Below are 17,556 nucleotides of genomic sequence, written 5' to 3' on the forward strand. Positions count from 1 at the left end.
GCCTGCTCTGGGGTCTCTCATCATCTGACGTTGACATCCAATGGTGGTGTGCTGGTAGACGTTTAACAACTGGCTCTCGCCAGGGGAGTGGGAAGGATGCCTTGACTTGTAGGATTTGCTGGTTTCTGTGATGTAAATACTATTATGGTGACATATTTCAAGCTACGGATACTATATCTGTCAACACAGAGTTGGGAAGAGATGTACAGTAGAATGCCATCATGTAGTATTGCCAGATACCATATTTGTAAGTAACCTCAGGCACACAGATAATAATAAAATGTGACAAGACAATTAGGAAGGGATGAATTTTGAGTAGCCATTACTTTTTCTTTTAATATAATTCATTTAAGTATAAACTTATATCATTTAAGTTTTAATAATGAATATGCTTAACAAACAGCTAGCAAGATTCCTGAATTTTTTTTTCTTTTTTTTTTTGGCGTTATGCGGGCCTGTCACTGTTGTGGCCTCTCCCGTCGCGGAGCACAGGCTCCGGACCCGCAGGCTCAGCGGCCATGGCTCACGGGCCCAGCCGCTCCGCGGCATGTGGGATCTTCCCGGACCGGGGCACAAACCCGTGTCCCCTGCATCGGCAGGCGGACTCTCAACCACTGCGCCACCAGGGAAGCCCCCTGAATTTTTTTTTTTTTTTAATGTTTTGGCTTGCTCCACACAGCATGCAGGATCTTAGTTCCCTGACCAGGGATCAAATCCATGCCCCCTGCATTGGGGGCTCAGAGTCTTAACTACTGGACCACCAGGGAAGTCCCAAGATTCCTGAAATTTAACCATCGGCTCTCATGAGCTGGTACCAGCGGCTCCAACACATCACTGCTTCTAGAACTGGGCTCAGTGACAAATGGTGAACAACATTCAATTAAGAACATCTGCTAAGGACTCCGGGTGGAAGATGGGTGGCAGGCATGCCTCGGGTTTACCTTTTCTAGAATGTCAGCGATTTTATGAAAAGAACGTTTGTTTTTTACAATTGCAAAGAACCTAGGATCCCCACGTGAAATAGCACGATTTTCCCTGGGGAGGAACACGTAGATTTTGTTCCTGTTTATGATGCTTCTGCGGTGGGGTCTGACTGCATCTCATCGGCATTGCCAAAGTCAGGAAAGAAGGGAGTGGGAGCCACCTGGGGGGGCATTTCTCATTTCTGTGCCAAGGTGCTAACAGATCTGTTAATTCTGCGCACCACGGAAAAGCTAACTGCTGGAATGTGGGCGTAGATTGTTCTTCAGCTTCTTTTGCTTGAGTAGAGGGAGTCTTTACGGTCAGGATTTCACAGTTTAATATCTCATTAAGACTTCCTGCATCGGCTTTCCCTCTTCCCTCTTGTTTTCCCTGGTGGAATTTGCCAGCAGCTGAGCAGATCTGGGGGCTGGCTGGTTCTCGAAGGAACCAGGCAACAGCTGCCTCTGTGGAAGCATGACAGGTTAACGTGGCTTCCCAGGTGTCAAAAAGTCTCTTAAATAAGGAGCTGTTAGTTCTGGGTCCAATTTGGCTCAGTGGCTGTGGCTTGAGGAATTCCAGGTATTGATTCTGGAGCTGGAGAAGTGTCCCTGGGAACCAGGGTCCAGGGTGGCTCCCCTGCACCCCCACCCCCTCCCCTTTTGCTACACCAGTGATTAGTGCAAGAATCTGTATACAGTAGGTGCTTGTCAAACCTTCATCCCAAATTGATCAGTTGGAGGGTATGAATCACAGTGAAGAGATAATCATTCTTAGCAACAGGTTTAATTTTCACTTCTTTATTGAGTTATAATTTACATACAGTAAAATACATACGTCTGAAGTATACAGCTCAAACCTTTTCTGCGTATACATATGTAAATATCCATGTGACCACCATCCTATAAGATGTAGGTAATTTCCTTCACCCTAGAAAGTTCTCTGTGTCCTTTTCCAGTCAATGCCTCCCCCAGAGGCACCCACTATTCTGGTCTTGTCTTAGCTTGGGCTGCCATAGTAAAATACCATAGGCTGGGTGGCTTAAACAACAGAAAGTTACTTTCCCATGGTTCTGGAGGCTGGAAGTCCAAGAGGAAGGTTCCAGTCGATTCAGATGGCTGCCTTCTCACCCTGTTCCAGCATGACCTCATCTTTTTATCTGGAGATAGTGAGACCTCTGGTATCTCTTCTTAAAAGGACACTAATCTTGTAGGATCAGGGCCCCTCCCTTATGATCTCATTTAACCTTAATTACTTCTGTAGAGGCCCCATCTCCAAATACAGCCACACTGAGGGTTAAGGATTCAGCATAACAATGGGGACAGGGGTACAAGCATTCAGTCCACACAAATTAGCATTGCTGGCTCTAGAGCTTCAGACAGATGTGATCATACGGTACATGCTCCTTTGTGTCTGGCTGCTTTTGCACAGTGTAATGTTTTCAAGATTCATCCACGTTGTTGTATGCATCAGTGATTCTTTCCTTTTTATTGCTAAATAGTGTTCCATTGTATGAATAGACCGTAATTTGTTTATCCACCCTCCTACTGATGAATGTTAGGATTGTTTCCAGGCTGCCAATAGATATTTATTCTGTGTAGGTCATTACGTTAGCTGCTAGGATATTAAAAAATGTAAAATATGTCCCTGCCCATCCGGAGCTTATGCTCGGGATCTGCGCTTAAAAAATAGCTAAGAACATACCAACCTACCAAACAAAATAAAATATGACCCTGTGACTGACTCAGGGACTTGGAAGGAGGGAGATTTTTAAGGAATGTCAGTAAAGTCTGTTTGTAAATACATGTACTCAGAAGATGAGCCAACTTAAAAATGTCAGCTGCCAGAGAAATGAAAGCAACTCCAAGTGAGGTCCAAGCTGGCAGGCCATTAGGCCAGCTGCATAGGTACCTCTGGGAAGCCACAAAATGCTTCATTGCCTGTGTTACGGGCCGAAGAGCTTCATGAAGTGGGAACAGGGTGAAAACATTCCCCTCGGAACAAAGCTGGCTCCTGCTTTGTTTTTGTGGTTTCCTCCAAGAGGGTGGGAGGGAAACGTTTGTGCTCAGAAGGACAGCTAGGCACCACGTCCATGGTCAGGAAGGGCTCTCCGTGGCCAGGGGTGATTGCTGCAAGTGACGGAAAGGCAGGGTGAGCAAAAGGGTATGGGTCCTGGTCCCAGCGTGGGGTCTAGAGGGTGCGCATTCAGCTTCTCTGGCCCACAGGTGTATTTGGGTGGGTTGGCAGAGGTTTGGCAGCGGTGACAATGTCACATGGGCAGGGATGGGCAGCTGGAATTGACAGCCCCCTAAAGGGACCTGGGGGCCTGCCTGGGGTCTGTGAGCAGAGCTGCTAATATCTGTCCGTGAGTCTGAGAGATGAGGTCTTGTGTGTGTCCTCATAGACCTTTACAAGCTCCCCCAAGTCCTCCCCCACCAAGTTTCGTCTAACGCCCTGGGTCTTGCCTTTCCCTGCCCAGCCATAGAGCAGATGGAGTTAAAGGGACTTCCGAGGTCCCTAAGCATTCTGAGGTGAAAGGGTGACAGAATGAGTAACTGTGGGAGATTTCAGGAGAGTTACTCAGTGAAATCTCCCAACCATCGTTTTATGACCGTGTTGGTGGTAACTATCCATTTCATATTCATAATATCATATAATATTAGTGTTCTGCTTGCTTGGGGTTTAAACTATCTTTCTTACATTTTTTTTGATTGAGAGGACAAAAACCATGTTAAAAAATTGGGAAGAAAACAAGAAAGCTTCCTAATAGCCCCTCCTCACAGATATTTTCACATTGGTCTTACCTTCCGGTTCATTGTTTATGCACCATCTTTTCACAAATTTGCTTAAGCATTTATTTACCTGTGGCTGCAATAGACTTGACAATGATCACACTTAATAGCTGCATGATATTTAGTGTGGATGTGCCATAATTTTCTATTGCTGGACATCTCGGTGTCCAGATTTTGCTATTATCTGCAACTGAGTGATTCCTTTTAAAGAATTTGTACCCAAAGGTGCGCTTACCACAGCCCTGAGGGAGGCCCAGGGTGTCATCAGTGTTTCAAGGACAGAAAGACACAGAGGACTTGGAACTGCATTTTTGTGGGTCCAAAGGGAACCAGAACCAGAGCTGTGGTGGTGGTTGGGGGGAACTGTGGAAAGTATGTTTAAAATGTTAAAAAGGCAAGAAAAAAAAGTTATAAAGGCAAAAGTTAAAAAGGCAAAAGAAAGTATAATTCTCCTACAAATATCTAATGAGTACATGTCAAAGTTTTATTTTAATTCGTTCATTAGAGAACCAGATGTATAAGACGACCTGATATATGGTTAGTAAAAGAAAAAAATGGGCAGTAAGATCGCTAAGTTAGATACAACACTGATTATTTTTCTTCGAGGCAATAAAACTACAACCTTTACTGTTATCTTCTCTATAAACAGAAAGTCATTTTTATCTCTACAGGAAAAAAATCATTTACACCACTTGGATAAAAGCCATTTGTATCTTAATGGTTTTCAACAAGTTAATAGCTAATTTTAGAGTCTTGCGAAATATGGAATCAAGAGTAAATAGTAAGTCAAAGTTATTTCCTTCTAGAAGGTCCAATGCCCCTGAGGCAGGCATTCTTTTCTGTATCCTTTTTTGCTTTATTTCTGACTTTTGGAAATTGTTTTTCTTGAAGAGAGAAGTGACCTGGAGAGGGGAGTCCATGGTGATGTTAACTGTCCCCTCCAGCTATTTCAGAGCAGGGCAGCACCGCCAGATTTTTCTCTTGGCTTGAAGCAACGAGGGGTACAGATGGCCGGTGAGGACAAAAAAAGAAGCTTGAATAATTAATGCCCTCCCACTGGGGATGGACATGGAGAGGAGGGCCCCGAGCCTGTGAGAGGGATGGAGTGGAGACCTGGGATTGGACTAGAGGCCAGACCACCCCTCACCCCAGAGATTCTTCTGGAAGGCTGCCCAGAAGGGACCTTAAAGGCTCATTTGAACCTGTTCATCTCACACGTTAAGCAATCCCTTCCTTATGGAGTGGAGCTCTGCCTTGGTCCTTTTGAGCCATTGACAGTATTGTTCACCATTACCACTGCCGCTTTCTTATCCAAAGCATCCCTTAGTCCCCTGAACCTAGAAGCCTAAGTAACCAGCAGTCCTCTGGCTTTGTTCTTTTCCCTCCAGGCCCCTGCCTGGCCCCAGCATTGCTTCCTCCTCCTGTTCCAGAGCAGAACCTGGCTCTTCCCAGCAGAGCAGAGTGGGGAGCTTCTGATTAAGGAAGAGGACTCCAGCCAAGGCGGGTGGGGTGGGAGAGGAGAGGGATGGATTGGGAGTTTAGGATTAGCAGATGCAAATTATTATATATAGAATGGATACACAACAAGGCCCTACTGTAGAGCACAGGGAACTCTAGTCAATATCTTGTGATAAACCATAATGGAAAAGAATAGGAAAAAGAATGTGTATATATATATATATATATATATATATATATATAAAACTGAGTTATTTTGCTGTACAGCAGAAATTAACACAACATTGTAAACCAACTATACTTCAATAAAATTTAAAAAAAAAGGAAGAGGATGACAGTTCAGGTGATGAACTCATCCTAGTATTCCTGGGAACGTCTAGATTGGAAAACTGAATGTCCCATGGCCCAGGAACCCACTCAGCCAGAGGCTACATGGGACAGTTGGTCACCCTAAGTCCAGCCCCCCTTGTGTTCTGAGCAGCTGTTGGTGCTGCTGTTGCCACCCTTAGTGGCTCTTTTAACTCTTTCCCCTCTGTTCTACTAGTCGTCATCTCTTATTATATCTCTGTTAAATACTCTCTCAATTTATGAAGCTGAGGCGATAGCTTAGGACTCGTACAAGTTTCCTGTGGACTTCAGTCTGGAACAGAAATGCATACGAGTTTTACATTTTTGTTTTCTAGCAAGGAGTGTTTGTGGAAGCTTCCAAGAAGACAAACAGAGTGGAATGGGGTGCTTGTTTTCATGGATCAGAAATGAATCACATCGACTTTTTTCAGTAATGACACAGAGTTGTGGAGTCTTGGGAAAGAAACAACAGAAAGAAAAGGTTTTCTGGTGGAGACCTGTGAGAAGAATAAAGGCTCCTGAACGGAGAACTGGGATTCGGAGAGAAAGATGGACAGTGGTTGGACTCTTGAAGGACAATAAACTTGCCGTGCTTGTTAATGCCTGACTGCTGTTTACAGCTGGTGCTGTTTACACCTGGTGCTCTTTCCAAATGTTCTCCGTAAGCATCCGTTCTGCTCCAGGGTCCTCAGAAAGACAGGTTAATAGTTGACTGAAGGGAAGGGAGACAAAGGGGGATTGTGTCAGTGTGTCCACAGCTGAACTCTTCTTAGGGCTGAAGGCACATAAGGGGGTATCATGCCCAGCTCTGAAAATAAAGCGTTATTGGCTCCAGTCAGAAACTGTCACTTTCTGCTGAGATGGAATATATTACTCAGAAGAGAGAAGGACCAAATATTATGCAGTCTGCCTTTGGGGAAAGAAAAAAACACCCACTTCTTATAAAAACACTTTTTTGGGATGAAGGATTTGATTTCAACTGGTGAGTCATCCCTGTGTTTTTTTTTTTTTTTTTTTAACCACTTAGCCAAAAAATGAGGTTTTTAAAAAAGCATTTCTCGAAGCAAAATCTTCCACTGCTTGAGTTTCTCTCATCTGACATGGAAGGCATCCTAAGTGCTTATATCCACAGTGCCAGAAGCTGCCCCAGTTTGCATGAAAGATACTGTAGGACAAGATTCATAACGATCAAGTTTCAGGCTCATTAGGAAAAAGCAACCTCAAGATACTATTTGTGATCTAGAAGTGAGAAATGATCAAGAAACAGAAAATAAAATTTAAAACACAAATTTCAATGAGTGTGTTTGAAAATGACACAATGAATGTCAGAAGGCAAAGGAGCTGAAGAGGGCTGTGGACATTGTAGCAGGAAGGACCATATGTCTTGGTCTAGCAAGGACAGTCCTGGTTCATGTTGGAAAAGCACCTACTTTCACTCTCAAGGATGTCTTGCTTTGGACAGTGGGTTATACGCTCGCCCCAGATGTAGTGGTTTGAAAGCATGTCTGCCAATTCTTTGACACTCTTAACCATCAAGAAGTCTGTGTCCCTTCTCCTTGGAAACGGATGGGCTTTTGTGACTGCCTGGGTGAGTGGTACGTGACAGCAGACAATCCTGTAAGAAGCCTCGCTGCCCAGGAGCTGCGTGCTGGAGGCACTACATGGAGAGACCAGAGAGCAGAGCCAGAGGTGCCTGAGGAGCCCCCCCTGCTGGGGTGTTCCCTGTCAAGGCACCAGACATATGAATGAGGAAGGCTTTGTGATGACCCCAGCCCCCATCCAACTACAGCCACATGAGAGACCCCTAGTAAGAGCTGCGTGGCTGAGCCCAGGCAACTCTAGAACCGTGGGAGAAAAATAACAAATGATGGTGCTCTTTTATGTCAAGAAGTTTGAGGTAGTTTGTGATGCAGCGATAGGTAAGCCAGATGCTAATTACAGGTTGGTTAAATACCTTGAGGGTCCCCACTGAGGACTTTTACGTTGCTGACAGTTTTCCATCATGCGCCTTCACTCACTATGCCACGGCTGCCCTGGCCCCCTTTCGTTCCATTCTCCCTAGAGCCACGTTCCTCTTGAGCCAGGACCCACTGTCTAGAATGCTCTCCACTCCTCCCTCCCTCCTCCAGGTCCCAGCTTAAAAACCCCTGCCCGGATCCCTCTAATAAAATCTTAGCTCTCTCATAGCCACTTGGGAGAGATTACATTTTCCAAAAATTGCCCGAGCCACGTTTGTGATCTTACGTGCTGTTCCAAAACCTCATCTTTCCCTTATCAAGAGGTAGGGACTATTTCCTTTCCCCTTGAAGTTGTGCAGGACATTGCGACTGCATGGATGGTACGGCATCTACCCTGCTCTCTCTCAGGACACACACCCTGGGAGCCCAGCCACCACATTGTCGGGAAGCCCAGGTCAGGCGGAGAGGCCACGTGGTGTATTCCATCTGATAGGTCCAGCTGAGGTCCCAGCAGAGAGCCGTCATGAACTGCCAGACAGGCAAGGGGGTTTTCCTTCAAATGATTCCGGCGCCCAGCTTCTATGCCACCCCAGCCAACGCCATCTAGAGCTGGGTGAGCCACCCCTGTCCAGTGATCATCAACATCACAATGTCTGTTGACTTTCAGACTGAGTTTGGGCTGCTTGTTACGCAGCCATAGGTGACCAGAACACCACTGTATTTTTATTTCTTAAAACTCTCCCAATCGTGATTAAACATTTTTAAATGATTTACTGAGTATCTATTTTTCTTCCTAAACTGTAAACTCCATGAGAGCCGGAACCCAAAGTACCTTGTCCATTGTTGTATTTCCAGCACCTGGCAGTACAACAGATGCTCTGTAATATATTTATGGAATGAATGAATGGATACAACAGCCTGAAAATACATGAGGAATGCCACCAAGGTGCAAATGAAAATCAGAAGAGTTCCTGAGGATACACAGTTATTTTGGCGATTAGGAAAGTGCAGAAGGATATTCCCCTTATATAGGACATCTGTGGAACTTGGATGCTGTTTTGTAATTTTGCATATAACCACCATCCAATCAAACTTGTGTGTACACTAACACACACCATCTCAACAAAAGCCTTTGATAATCTTTTTTTTTTTTTTGTGGTATGTGGGCCTCTCACTGTTGTGGCCTCTCCCATTGCGGAGCACAGGCTCCGGACGCGCAGGCTCAGCGGCCATGGCTCACGGGCCTAGCTGCTCCGCAGCATGTGGGATCTTCCTGGACCGGGGCACGAACCCGCGTCCCCTGCATCGGCAGGCGGACTCTCAACCACTGCGCCACCAGGGAAGCCCTGATAATCTTTTGACACCCTTGAAAGTTAGGTTCAGAGTAGATCCTTGGTTCGTGCAACTTCGTTAATGCATTTATCAAAGATTTAACTATAATCACATACCAAAACAAGTATCGTCTCCCATAGGTGGGAAAGTTGTTGTCAAATTAAACTCCATAGAGGAAGAGCTGTTTGAAGATGAGTATATTCAAGCCAGCAAAGTGTGAGACGTAGGGTGTTGTTGACAAGTGTTACTGCAAAACACTCAGCTATTATTTTTGAGACCACGTGGCAGACTGAGGTCCCAGAAGGGGGAAAAGCTACAATGGTGCCCATGTTTTCAAAAGGGGAGAACTTCTCAGGAAAAGAGAAGAACAGAACAAAACACCAATTTATCCATTTGTGGTCACCGGGCAGCACTCGAGGTCCTGAGCGGCCAGCTTGGCTTGAGGGAGATGGATTTGGGACCAGGACCAACTCAGCCTCCAGTGAGCGTGGCAGGCTGGGTAAACAATTGCACAGTGATGAGTGACTGTACTTGGGCTTCTTGGTTGTTTGATTGCAGGTGAATAAACCAAACGCCTCTTGAAGGAGCGGCGCCTGGCCTGAGAAGATTCTATAAACATCTCCTACGTCTGGGGGAGAAACTCATACAACCTTGCGAACTGGACCCGCTCAAATGTTGCAAAACTCCAACTGGTCATAATTCTGTGTATCCTGGTCAGAGCCCTCTTCCACCCTCTGGTTCAGTTTCTCCAGTGACGGTACCGGCAGTCTCCTTTAAGGTGGAAGAAGGGTGGACGTCAATTACCAAGATGGGAAAGGACGCCTCGCCCACTGCTATTAACTGCTGCCACACACACCCTTTTCTTTTTAAACCCAGTATTCTGTCTATCCCATCTGCAGTGCAGTGGACTGAATGTATGTGGCCCCCTACCCCCAATTCATAAGTTGAAATCCTAACCCCCTGTGTGATGGTACTGGGCGGTGGGGCCTTTGAAAGGTGATTAGGGTTAGTGTCCTTATAGAAGGGACTCCTGATTGCTCTGTGCCCTCTTTCTGCCATGTGAGGATACGACAAGGGAACAGCAGTCTACAACTCAGAAGACGGCTCTCATCAGAACCTGACAGTGCTGGCCCCCTGATCTAGGACTTCTAGCCTCCAGAACTGTGAGAAATACATTTCTGTAGTTTATCAGCCACCCCCTTTACATTTGGTTATAGCAGCCTGAGTTAAAGCACATACAAAACCTCGAGCTTCCCTGGAGGCGCAGTGGTTAAGAATCCGCCTGCCAATGCAGGAGACACAGATTTGAGCCCTGGCCCGGGAAGATCCCACATGCCGCAGAGCAACTAAGCCCGTGCGCCACAACTACTGAGCCTGTGCTCTAGAGCCTGCGAGCCACAACTACTGAGCCTGTGTGCCTAGAACCCATGCTCTGCAACAAGAGAAGCCAACGCAATGAGAAACCCGCGCACCACAATGAAGAGTAGCCCCTGTTTACCACAACTAGAGAAAGCCCGTGCACAGCAACGAAGACCCAACGCAGCCAAAAATAAATAAATAAAAAAAATCAAAAAACCATGCACGAAACCTCTGTCTTTGGCAAATGCATCGTGTCCTCTCTTCCCTCTGTAACTTTGCCCTGAAATGCCCTACTGTTCCCCCTCCCATATATCCTATCTAACTAACTTTGACTACTCCCTTCTCTCAGGGGTCAGTTCAGGTGTTGTACTAGAGGGAAGTTGGGGGCACCCATCCAGATCCCTGTGACCTGGGCAGGTACACCCATCCGCCAGCTGCTCTGAGTGTTAGCTTCTAACAGCTCAAAGCTAGAAGCCAACACTCCAGTGACTGGATGATAAGGAGTACAAAAGTCTGGTGTCTTTGGTTGAAGGAAGGACAACTCTGGTGTAATTCACCCTCCCTCCAGATACCCTCCAGGACTAGAGGCTAGACTCCAGCAGGAACCCAACTTCTTCCCTTGTTCTAGCTCACTTGCCTCAGTTCTTCACAGGCTTCTTCTGATCTCCCTCAATAAGTCACTTGTACAAGATTTCTCCTTCCAGACTCTGCTTTGAGGGAACCCCACCCAAGCAGACATTGTCTCTTCTGGGAAGACTTTCCCTGACCATTTTCCACCCACACTGATGTAGGGACCCCTCTTTTGTGCACCCACCTCTATCACTGAGCTCCTCGCTAAGTCCTGGAATCACTGATTTACCAGTCAGCCTCCCTCCTAGGCTACTTGACAGCAGAAACCCTGACCCACTGATCTTTTCCTCCCCAGCACCCAGGGCAGTATCCGTTTGGCCTATAGCTCGTGCTCAGTAAAATGTTAACAAACTGAATCTTGGGGGCCTTTTGGAAAGAGAATGTGCTCGTGAAATGAACCGGGGTAAATGGCAAAACCTTATTTTGGCCTCCCATGTTGGAAGAGGGTTCAGAAGACACCACAGAGATGGTTCTAGAAATAGGATATGGCCTTAGAATGTTGTTAGCACCATTGAAAATGGAATGTCATCTGGGATTTTGGTCAGAAAATAATTATCAAGCCAGCTACTTACAAGGTACAATGGAAGATTTTTTAAAAATGTGATACATGGGCCCTATCTTCAAACAACTCAAAATCCAGTTTGGGAAAGGTTGACTCTAAATATATGAAGAGGCAATCCAAGTAGAACATGAACCAACTTCCAGCCACAGTAAAGAACAGGAAGAAATAGGCTTAAACCATAGTGGGATATTGGGGAAAATATTTGAATCAACTTCCTGACGGTCAGGGCAGCAGAAGTCTCGCCGGCACGGAGAGAGACTCTGTCTTTGGCCAAAGTTGAATCAGGCTCCTCTGAGCTCTTGACTGGCCCCATCTTTGGCCCATGAGCACTGCAGACTCTTGGCACAAATGATTTTGTCCACCTTCTACCCTAAAAGACTTGAACAACACTAACGCCTCAAGCCTGCGTCCCTAGGACAATGGTCCCAGTCCCCTTAAGTTCCTGCCTGAGAAATCTCAACACTGCCAAAAGTATTTCCTGTTTGTTCCAAAAACCTGACTATATGTCCCTGACCTCCCTTTTCTTAGAAGCATTTACTTTGAAGAACTTGCGATTGTAAATCCTTTCTCTCTCCTGTTGTGATGTATCTTCCACAAGCCAGGACTGTCTTTTTCAAGGACCTGAGAGCCATCACTTGAAATGTAATCACCAAGAAGCGCAGGGCCCTGTCTCCCAGCCTCTATGGGAGGGTGGGAGCCTAACTTCAATAGCAAACACTTAACCCCACATCATATCCTTCAGTACTTTTCCTTTAGCACACCCTAGTGTTTAAAGGCCTCCCATCTTCCGTTTCAGTGGAGTTGAGCTGAAGTCTCTCCCCAGCTGCAGTAGAACAGAATAAAATCTGTCCTACCACCTTTAACTAGTGTCCAGCTTTGTTTCTCTTTGACAACACCCAAGGGAAGCTGTGACTTCAACATTAGTAGAAAGCTTTGAAGAGGAGAGCAATGAATTTCCACTTAAGAGGGCCCTGATTTTGTCCTGCAATGAAGCGGGAGGTGGACAAAGTGACCCTTTCAAGCCCCTCTGCTGGCCAATTTGTCAGATCATTGGGAAGATGTCCCTTAGGAACGCCATGAGTATAAGGACAGGATCAGGCAATGTATTCAGTCCCAAAATAAACAGAGAAGTGATGTCTATAGTAAACAAAAATGAGACTGGTCCTGACTCTGCTTCTCCCTTGCTGGGTGACTTTAGATAGATTACATAACATCTCTGAACCTCAGTTTCTCCATTCTGTAAAAAGAAGGTGTTGCACTAGATGACGTTTAGGCTCCATTCCTAAACATGATGTTTTGCTCCATTTCTCAGGCAAAATCAATTGATATGTTATGACTTCCAGAGCCCCCAAATTCCTGAATTAACAAGGAAGACCCTCCTGCTAGTTGTTCTTGATGGGTACATTGAAATGCCTGTCATCTGTGTGTTAAGATGGGAGAGGGGCTGTCTACTGCCTGCCAAGAATGCACTGTCACACCTCTTCCAGGGCCATATGCGGCCAGGATCCCCTGGGAAACGAAAAGCGCACATGGTTGCCAGAGCATCTAACTTTGTGACTCAGAGATTGCCATCTGTGAAACAGCTTTTAATTGAAGCTCCAAGAGGCAGAAGCTGGCTGGAAAAACCTTGCAAGTTGATCCAATAGGATCATCTTCCCTAAAAGAGGTTTTTTATGTTTAATTAGTTGGAAGCCATTTTTTCACAGACGGATTTTTCGAATGTCAGTCCTTTTGGTGCCCTGCCTGTCCACTCCCTCACCCCTACACCCCCTCCCTGTGTTCAAGTCCCACAGATTCTTTAGTTAGTAGCAGCCTCTGACTTTTTTTTCCCCTTGAGGCTACATTGACCATCCTATGAGGAATCCAGGGTTATAGAAGGCTTTCCCCACCACTCAGGATACAGATGAGTTATTTCAACCTGGGTGGAGAAGCCAAGTGTAAGCAGGTCTCAGTTTTTGGTAATCCAAGTCAGTTACCCCTATACTCAGGAACCACAAACTCATGGTCGAGTTGGTCTGTACTGAGTCATCAGGCAGGCATGAGCCTGAAAGGCAACACTGACCAAAGGGAAACCCAGTCATTCCGGGGGTGAAGTGTTAACCCTTTGTGCCCCGGGCTAGAGAGGACTTGCTGTGGCCAGGACCAGCTCCATCAGCTGCCGGCAAGAGGTGGGTGAAGGAACCCAGAGTCAGGGGCTTCTTCCGACCTGGGATTTGTACTGCTGCAATCCCCCTTGTGTCCTCAGGGCGTGCAGTGTGAGATTCTGTTATAACAAAATGGGTAGAGTCAGGGAGTGGAGACAGAATTAGAACCGTGGACAGACCTGGCTGCAGAAAGTGAAGATACTGTTCAGTGTGCTTCTAGGTTTGCAGCTGAGCAAAATACTCCATTTCAACCCACAGGCAGATAATAGTATCTTCATTTTAACCCTTTTATTATGGAAAATTTCAAAACATACAAAAATGAAGAGAACACTTAAAGAATCTCAGTATACCAGTTACCCAGTTTCAACAATTATTAACTCAAAGCTAAGCTTGTTTCATCTATACTCCACCAACGCCCCAGCCCCGCCTCACTCTCCGTATTACAGCCTCACACTTTGTAACCAAGGAAAGCAAGGCTCAAGCATAAATGAAGAAGAATGAATTGGGCCAGTTATTCTCAGTGACTGGAGGGAGGGTGAGGGTGGAGGAGGTATGTCCCATTCTTTGGGGTGGCATGTGTGTGTTTTGGAAAAAGCAAGAAAATACTGCACTGTTATTATATAATTTTTATTTGGAACATGAAAATATAATACCTATTGTCTTCATAATATAAATTACAGAAAATAAAGCTGAACGAAAGTTTTCTCCAAGCAGGTGGTGGGGACGACATAAAAAATTCTCAGTCTGTGAGATCCCGAGGTTATGGGTTAGAATAGGTCATAAAGTACAGGATTAGAATTTGTCTAAGGTTCATTTCCCCTTTGACCTTCCAGTGTTTATAATCCCAATGCCTGGGAATTGGAGGCAATGGCTACTTCCCTTTATAGCATCTAGCACAGTTCTGCATAACCAAGAGGCTTCAAAAAATGCTTTGGAGAAGTGGCCTTCCCTAGTTGTAATTAAAAATAGGACCCAATGGGAGACTGAGAGGAAATTGCTCATAAATATCTTACATATGGCATTTCCAAATTGGAGACATTGCTTGAAAATAGGTAAGCCCTGTAGTTTTCAAACTCTGTTCCTTGGGACCTTATGGCTGCATGAGGGGTTTGGCAAGGATTGATGTGTCTCAATCAACCTGGGAAAAATTAACCCTGTATCACTTTTGTTTTATATTTGGGTTTTGCTTTAATTTTTCATAAAGAGTTCTGCTGATGAAAAACAGTGGCGGTAGTCTCCTGCCACGGGGAGGAGCTGGTGGTGCAGAGAGGGGATGTGACTTGCCCTCACACAACAGGACAGTGGAGTTGCTGGGACCAGGGCCTGGTATCCAAGGATCTATGGGCAGTTGACATGGTTGCTGGATTGGAAGCCACAGAAAGTACCCAAAGTAAGTGGGAAAATCCTTTGGAATGGAAGCACCGCCCACTCAGGCTCTCCTGCCCCTCAACCCCATCAGTCTTAAGGATAATAGAGGAATTTTGCAGGGGATGTTTGGGAAGGTTCCTGCAGAGGGAACCATTGTTCCAGGACATGACATGATTAGAATGCAGGCTGTGGGATTTTCTCTGATGTGCTATAGAACCCTTGAACTGTGGCCCTCATAGCATCCTGTTTGTTTAGCCAAGTCCAAGTCAGAGGTTACAAATGAGTGGTCAGGAGGCTGAACACTACCCCCAGACATGTTTGGTTTAGCCTTGTTTGAATATACATATATTTTTGATACCGTACATATTACATATATAAGGCATGAAAGAGGGGACATCACTACAGATCTTACAGTGTTTGAATATTTTTTAAGTCACCAACACTTTTAAATTGGGGGATTAAAAATTCTGAATTTCTGGTGTATCTTCAAAAAAAAAAGAGAGAAATATTTGGCAATGGAATACTGGGCAACATTGGCAACACATTCTTGTCTCAGTCAGCTGGAAGCTGGGGCTTTAAACTGAGCATCTTTTCTCTTGTTTGCTTTATTCCCCACTGCTCCCTACTGCCTCACACCCAGCCTGCTACACTAGTTCATTTTATGTCCTGGGCCCTGTAGTAATCTGGATTGGTGACCTAATACTCTGACAAAGGGTTTTAAACAATGATTCTCAAATATTAGCATCGGAATCCCTCCATGGTGCTTGCCTGAGTCACTACCCCTCAGAGATCCTGATTTCAGTGTATTAATGAGGTTCAGGATTTACATTTTAAACCAGCAGCCCAGAGAGTTCTGGTGCAGGTGGTTTTATGGTCACAGTTTAAGCAAAGCTGCTCTGTAACTGAGGTTCTTAATACGGGCTACACATTTGAATCACCAGGAGGAGATTTACAATGTATTCAGCTTTTGCCTTCAAACAACGGAATCAGAGAACACTAGAGGCCTGGCCCAGATTGGTTAATATTTCTTCATTTATTTTTTTAAATTCCAAAAATACAAAAAATTTGAAAGAAGTGTTCATGGGACTCCTTTACACCTCTTACCTAAATTACCAACTATTAACATCTTGCTACACCCATACCATATCTCTTATTACACACACACACACACACACACACACACATTCCCTTTTGGCCAAACCATTAAACAGTAGTCTGCACACATTGACACTTCACCATTAAATGTTTCAGCATGCCTCCCTTAAGAAAAGAGACATTCTTCTCCACAAACACACTGTATTACCAAGACTGAGATAACCACTGTTTCCTCGAGATGAGATTCGGGTCAAGTACTTCCAGCAAGAACCCCACATAGTGATTTTGTGTGATGTTCTGTACTTCCCATTACATCACATCAGGAGGCCAAAAATGCAACAGTTCATGAACTTTAGTGTGCACCTGGAAGGTTTGTTAAAACCTAGATTGCTGGGCCTGCCCCTGCAGTTTGAGGTCTGTGGTGGGACCTGAGCATTTGCGTTTCTCATAAGTTTCCTGGTGATGCTGATGCTGCCAGCCCAGGGACCGAACTCAGAGACCCACTGACCTCAAAGCAAGCTATCCCGTCACTGGTGGTAGGCATTCGTACTTGAAAAGTTCCACCAGTTGATTATAAACTACCAGCATCGGGAACCACTGCTAGCCTGGCCCGCCACTCCTCAAACATTGTCCTCGGGGCAGCGACGTCCTCATCACCCAGGACCTCGTGAGGACTGTGGAATCTCAGGTCCCACCCAGACCTGCCAACCCAGAAGCTACGTGCTAACAACATCTGCACTGACCCATGCGCACATTGAAGTGTGAGCGGCTCTGCTCTAGAGCACCTGGAAGCTTATTCCACGCTTCACCTGGCCGGTCATGACTTGGCAACCAGGGCTCTGTGGGAGCCCACGATGGGGCATGGGCTGCTGCTTCAAGGCCACAGACCCAGCCCTGGAGGGGGAAGAAGAGAAATAAAACCTACCAGTTGACTCTGGGTCAGCTCTCCCACCCCCGCTTCAGCTTTTAAAGTCTTTTTAAGAAACTACTCACTTCAGTCCCGTCTCTAAATTTAGTGCCTTGTCTTACCAGCTCCTCTGGTTGGGCCTCCTCCTCAAGCGTGGCTTTGTTGGATCTGACTGTTTCTGAGTGGGCAGTATTTTGCTAAGCCCTGAGGGTATAAAAGTGACTAAAACAAATTCCCATCCTCAGGCATCCTGCATTCCGGTTCCTTCTTTCCCCACTGGCCACCTGCCCAGCAACGTCATGTCCCCAGCGGGGTCCCCGTGCGGTGGCCTGTTGTACCCGTTGCAGGGCTGGGGTGAATGAAGAGCTCCTCTGACCTTCTTTCTCTTTCCTGTTTGGACCTAACTTTTAGAGACTGGGGCTATATGGGGCCATCTATCAGCTATCATCAAATAGTCATTCAGCAAACATTGACACTGGGACTTTGGTGCTGTGGAGGGGACAGATGTGGTTCCTGGCCTCTGATTACCTACAATATGGAGGAGAAGATGAGGCACTTATGGAAAAGGAAATAACACCAGGAAGAATGTGTATGGAGACATTTGTGAGATTTCAGACTGGAGAGAAATCACTTCCCACTTAAG

This window comes from Orcinus orca, chromosome 5 (assembly GCF_937001465.1).
Source record: "Orcinus orca chromosome 5, mOrcOrc1.1, whole genome shotgun sequence".
Lineage (NCBI taxonomy): Eukaryota > Metazoa > Chordata > Mammalia > Artiodactyla > Delphinidae > Orcinus > Orcinus orca.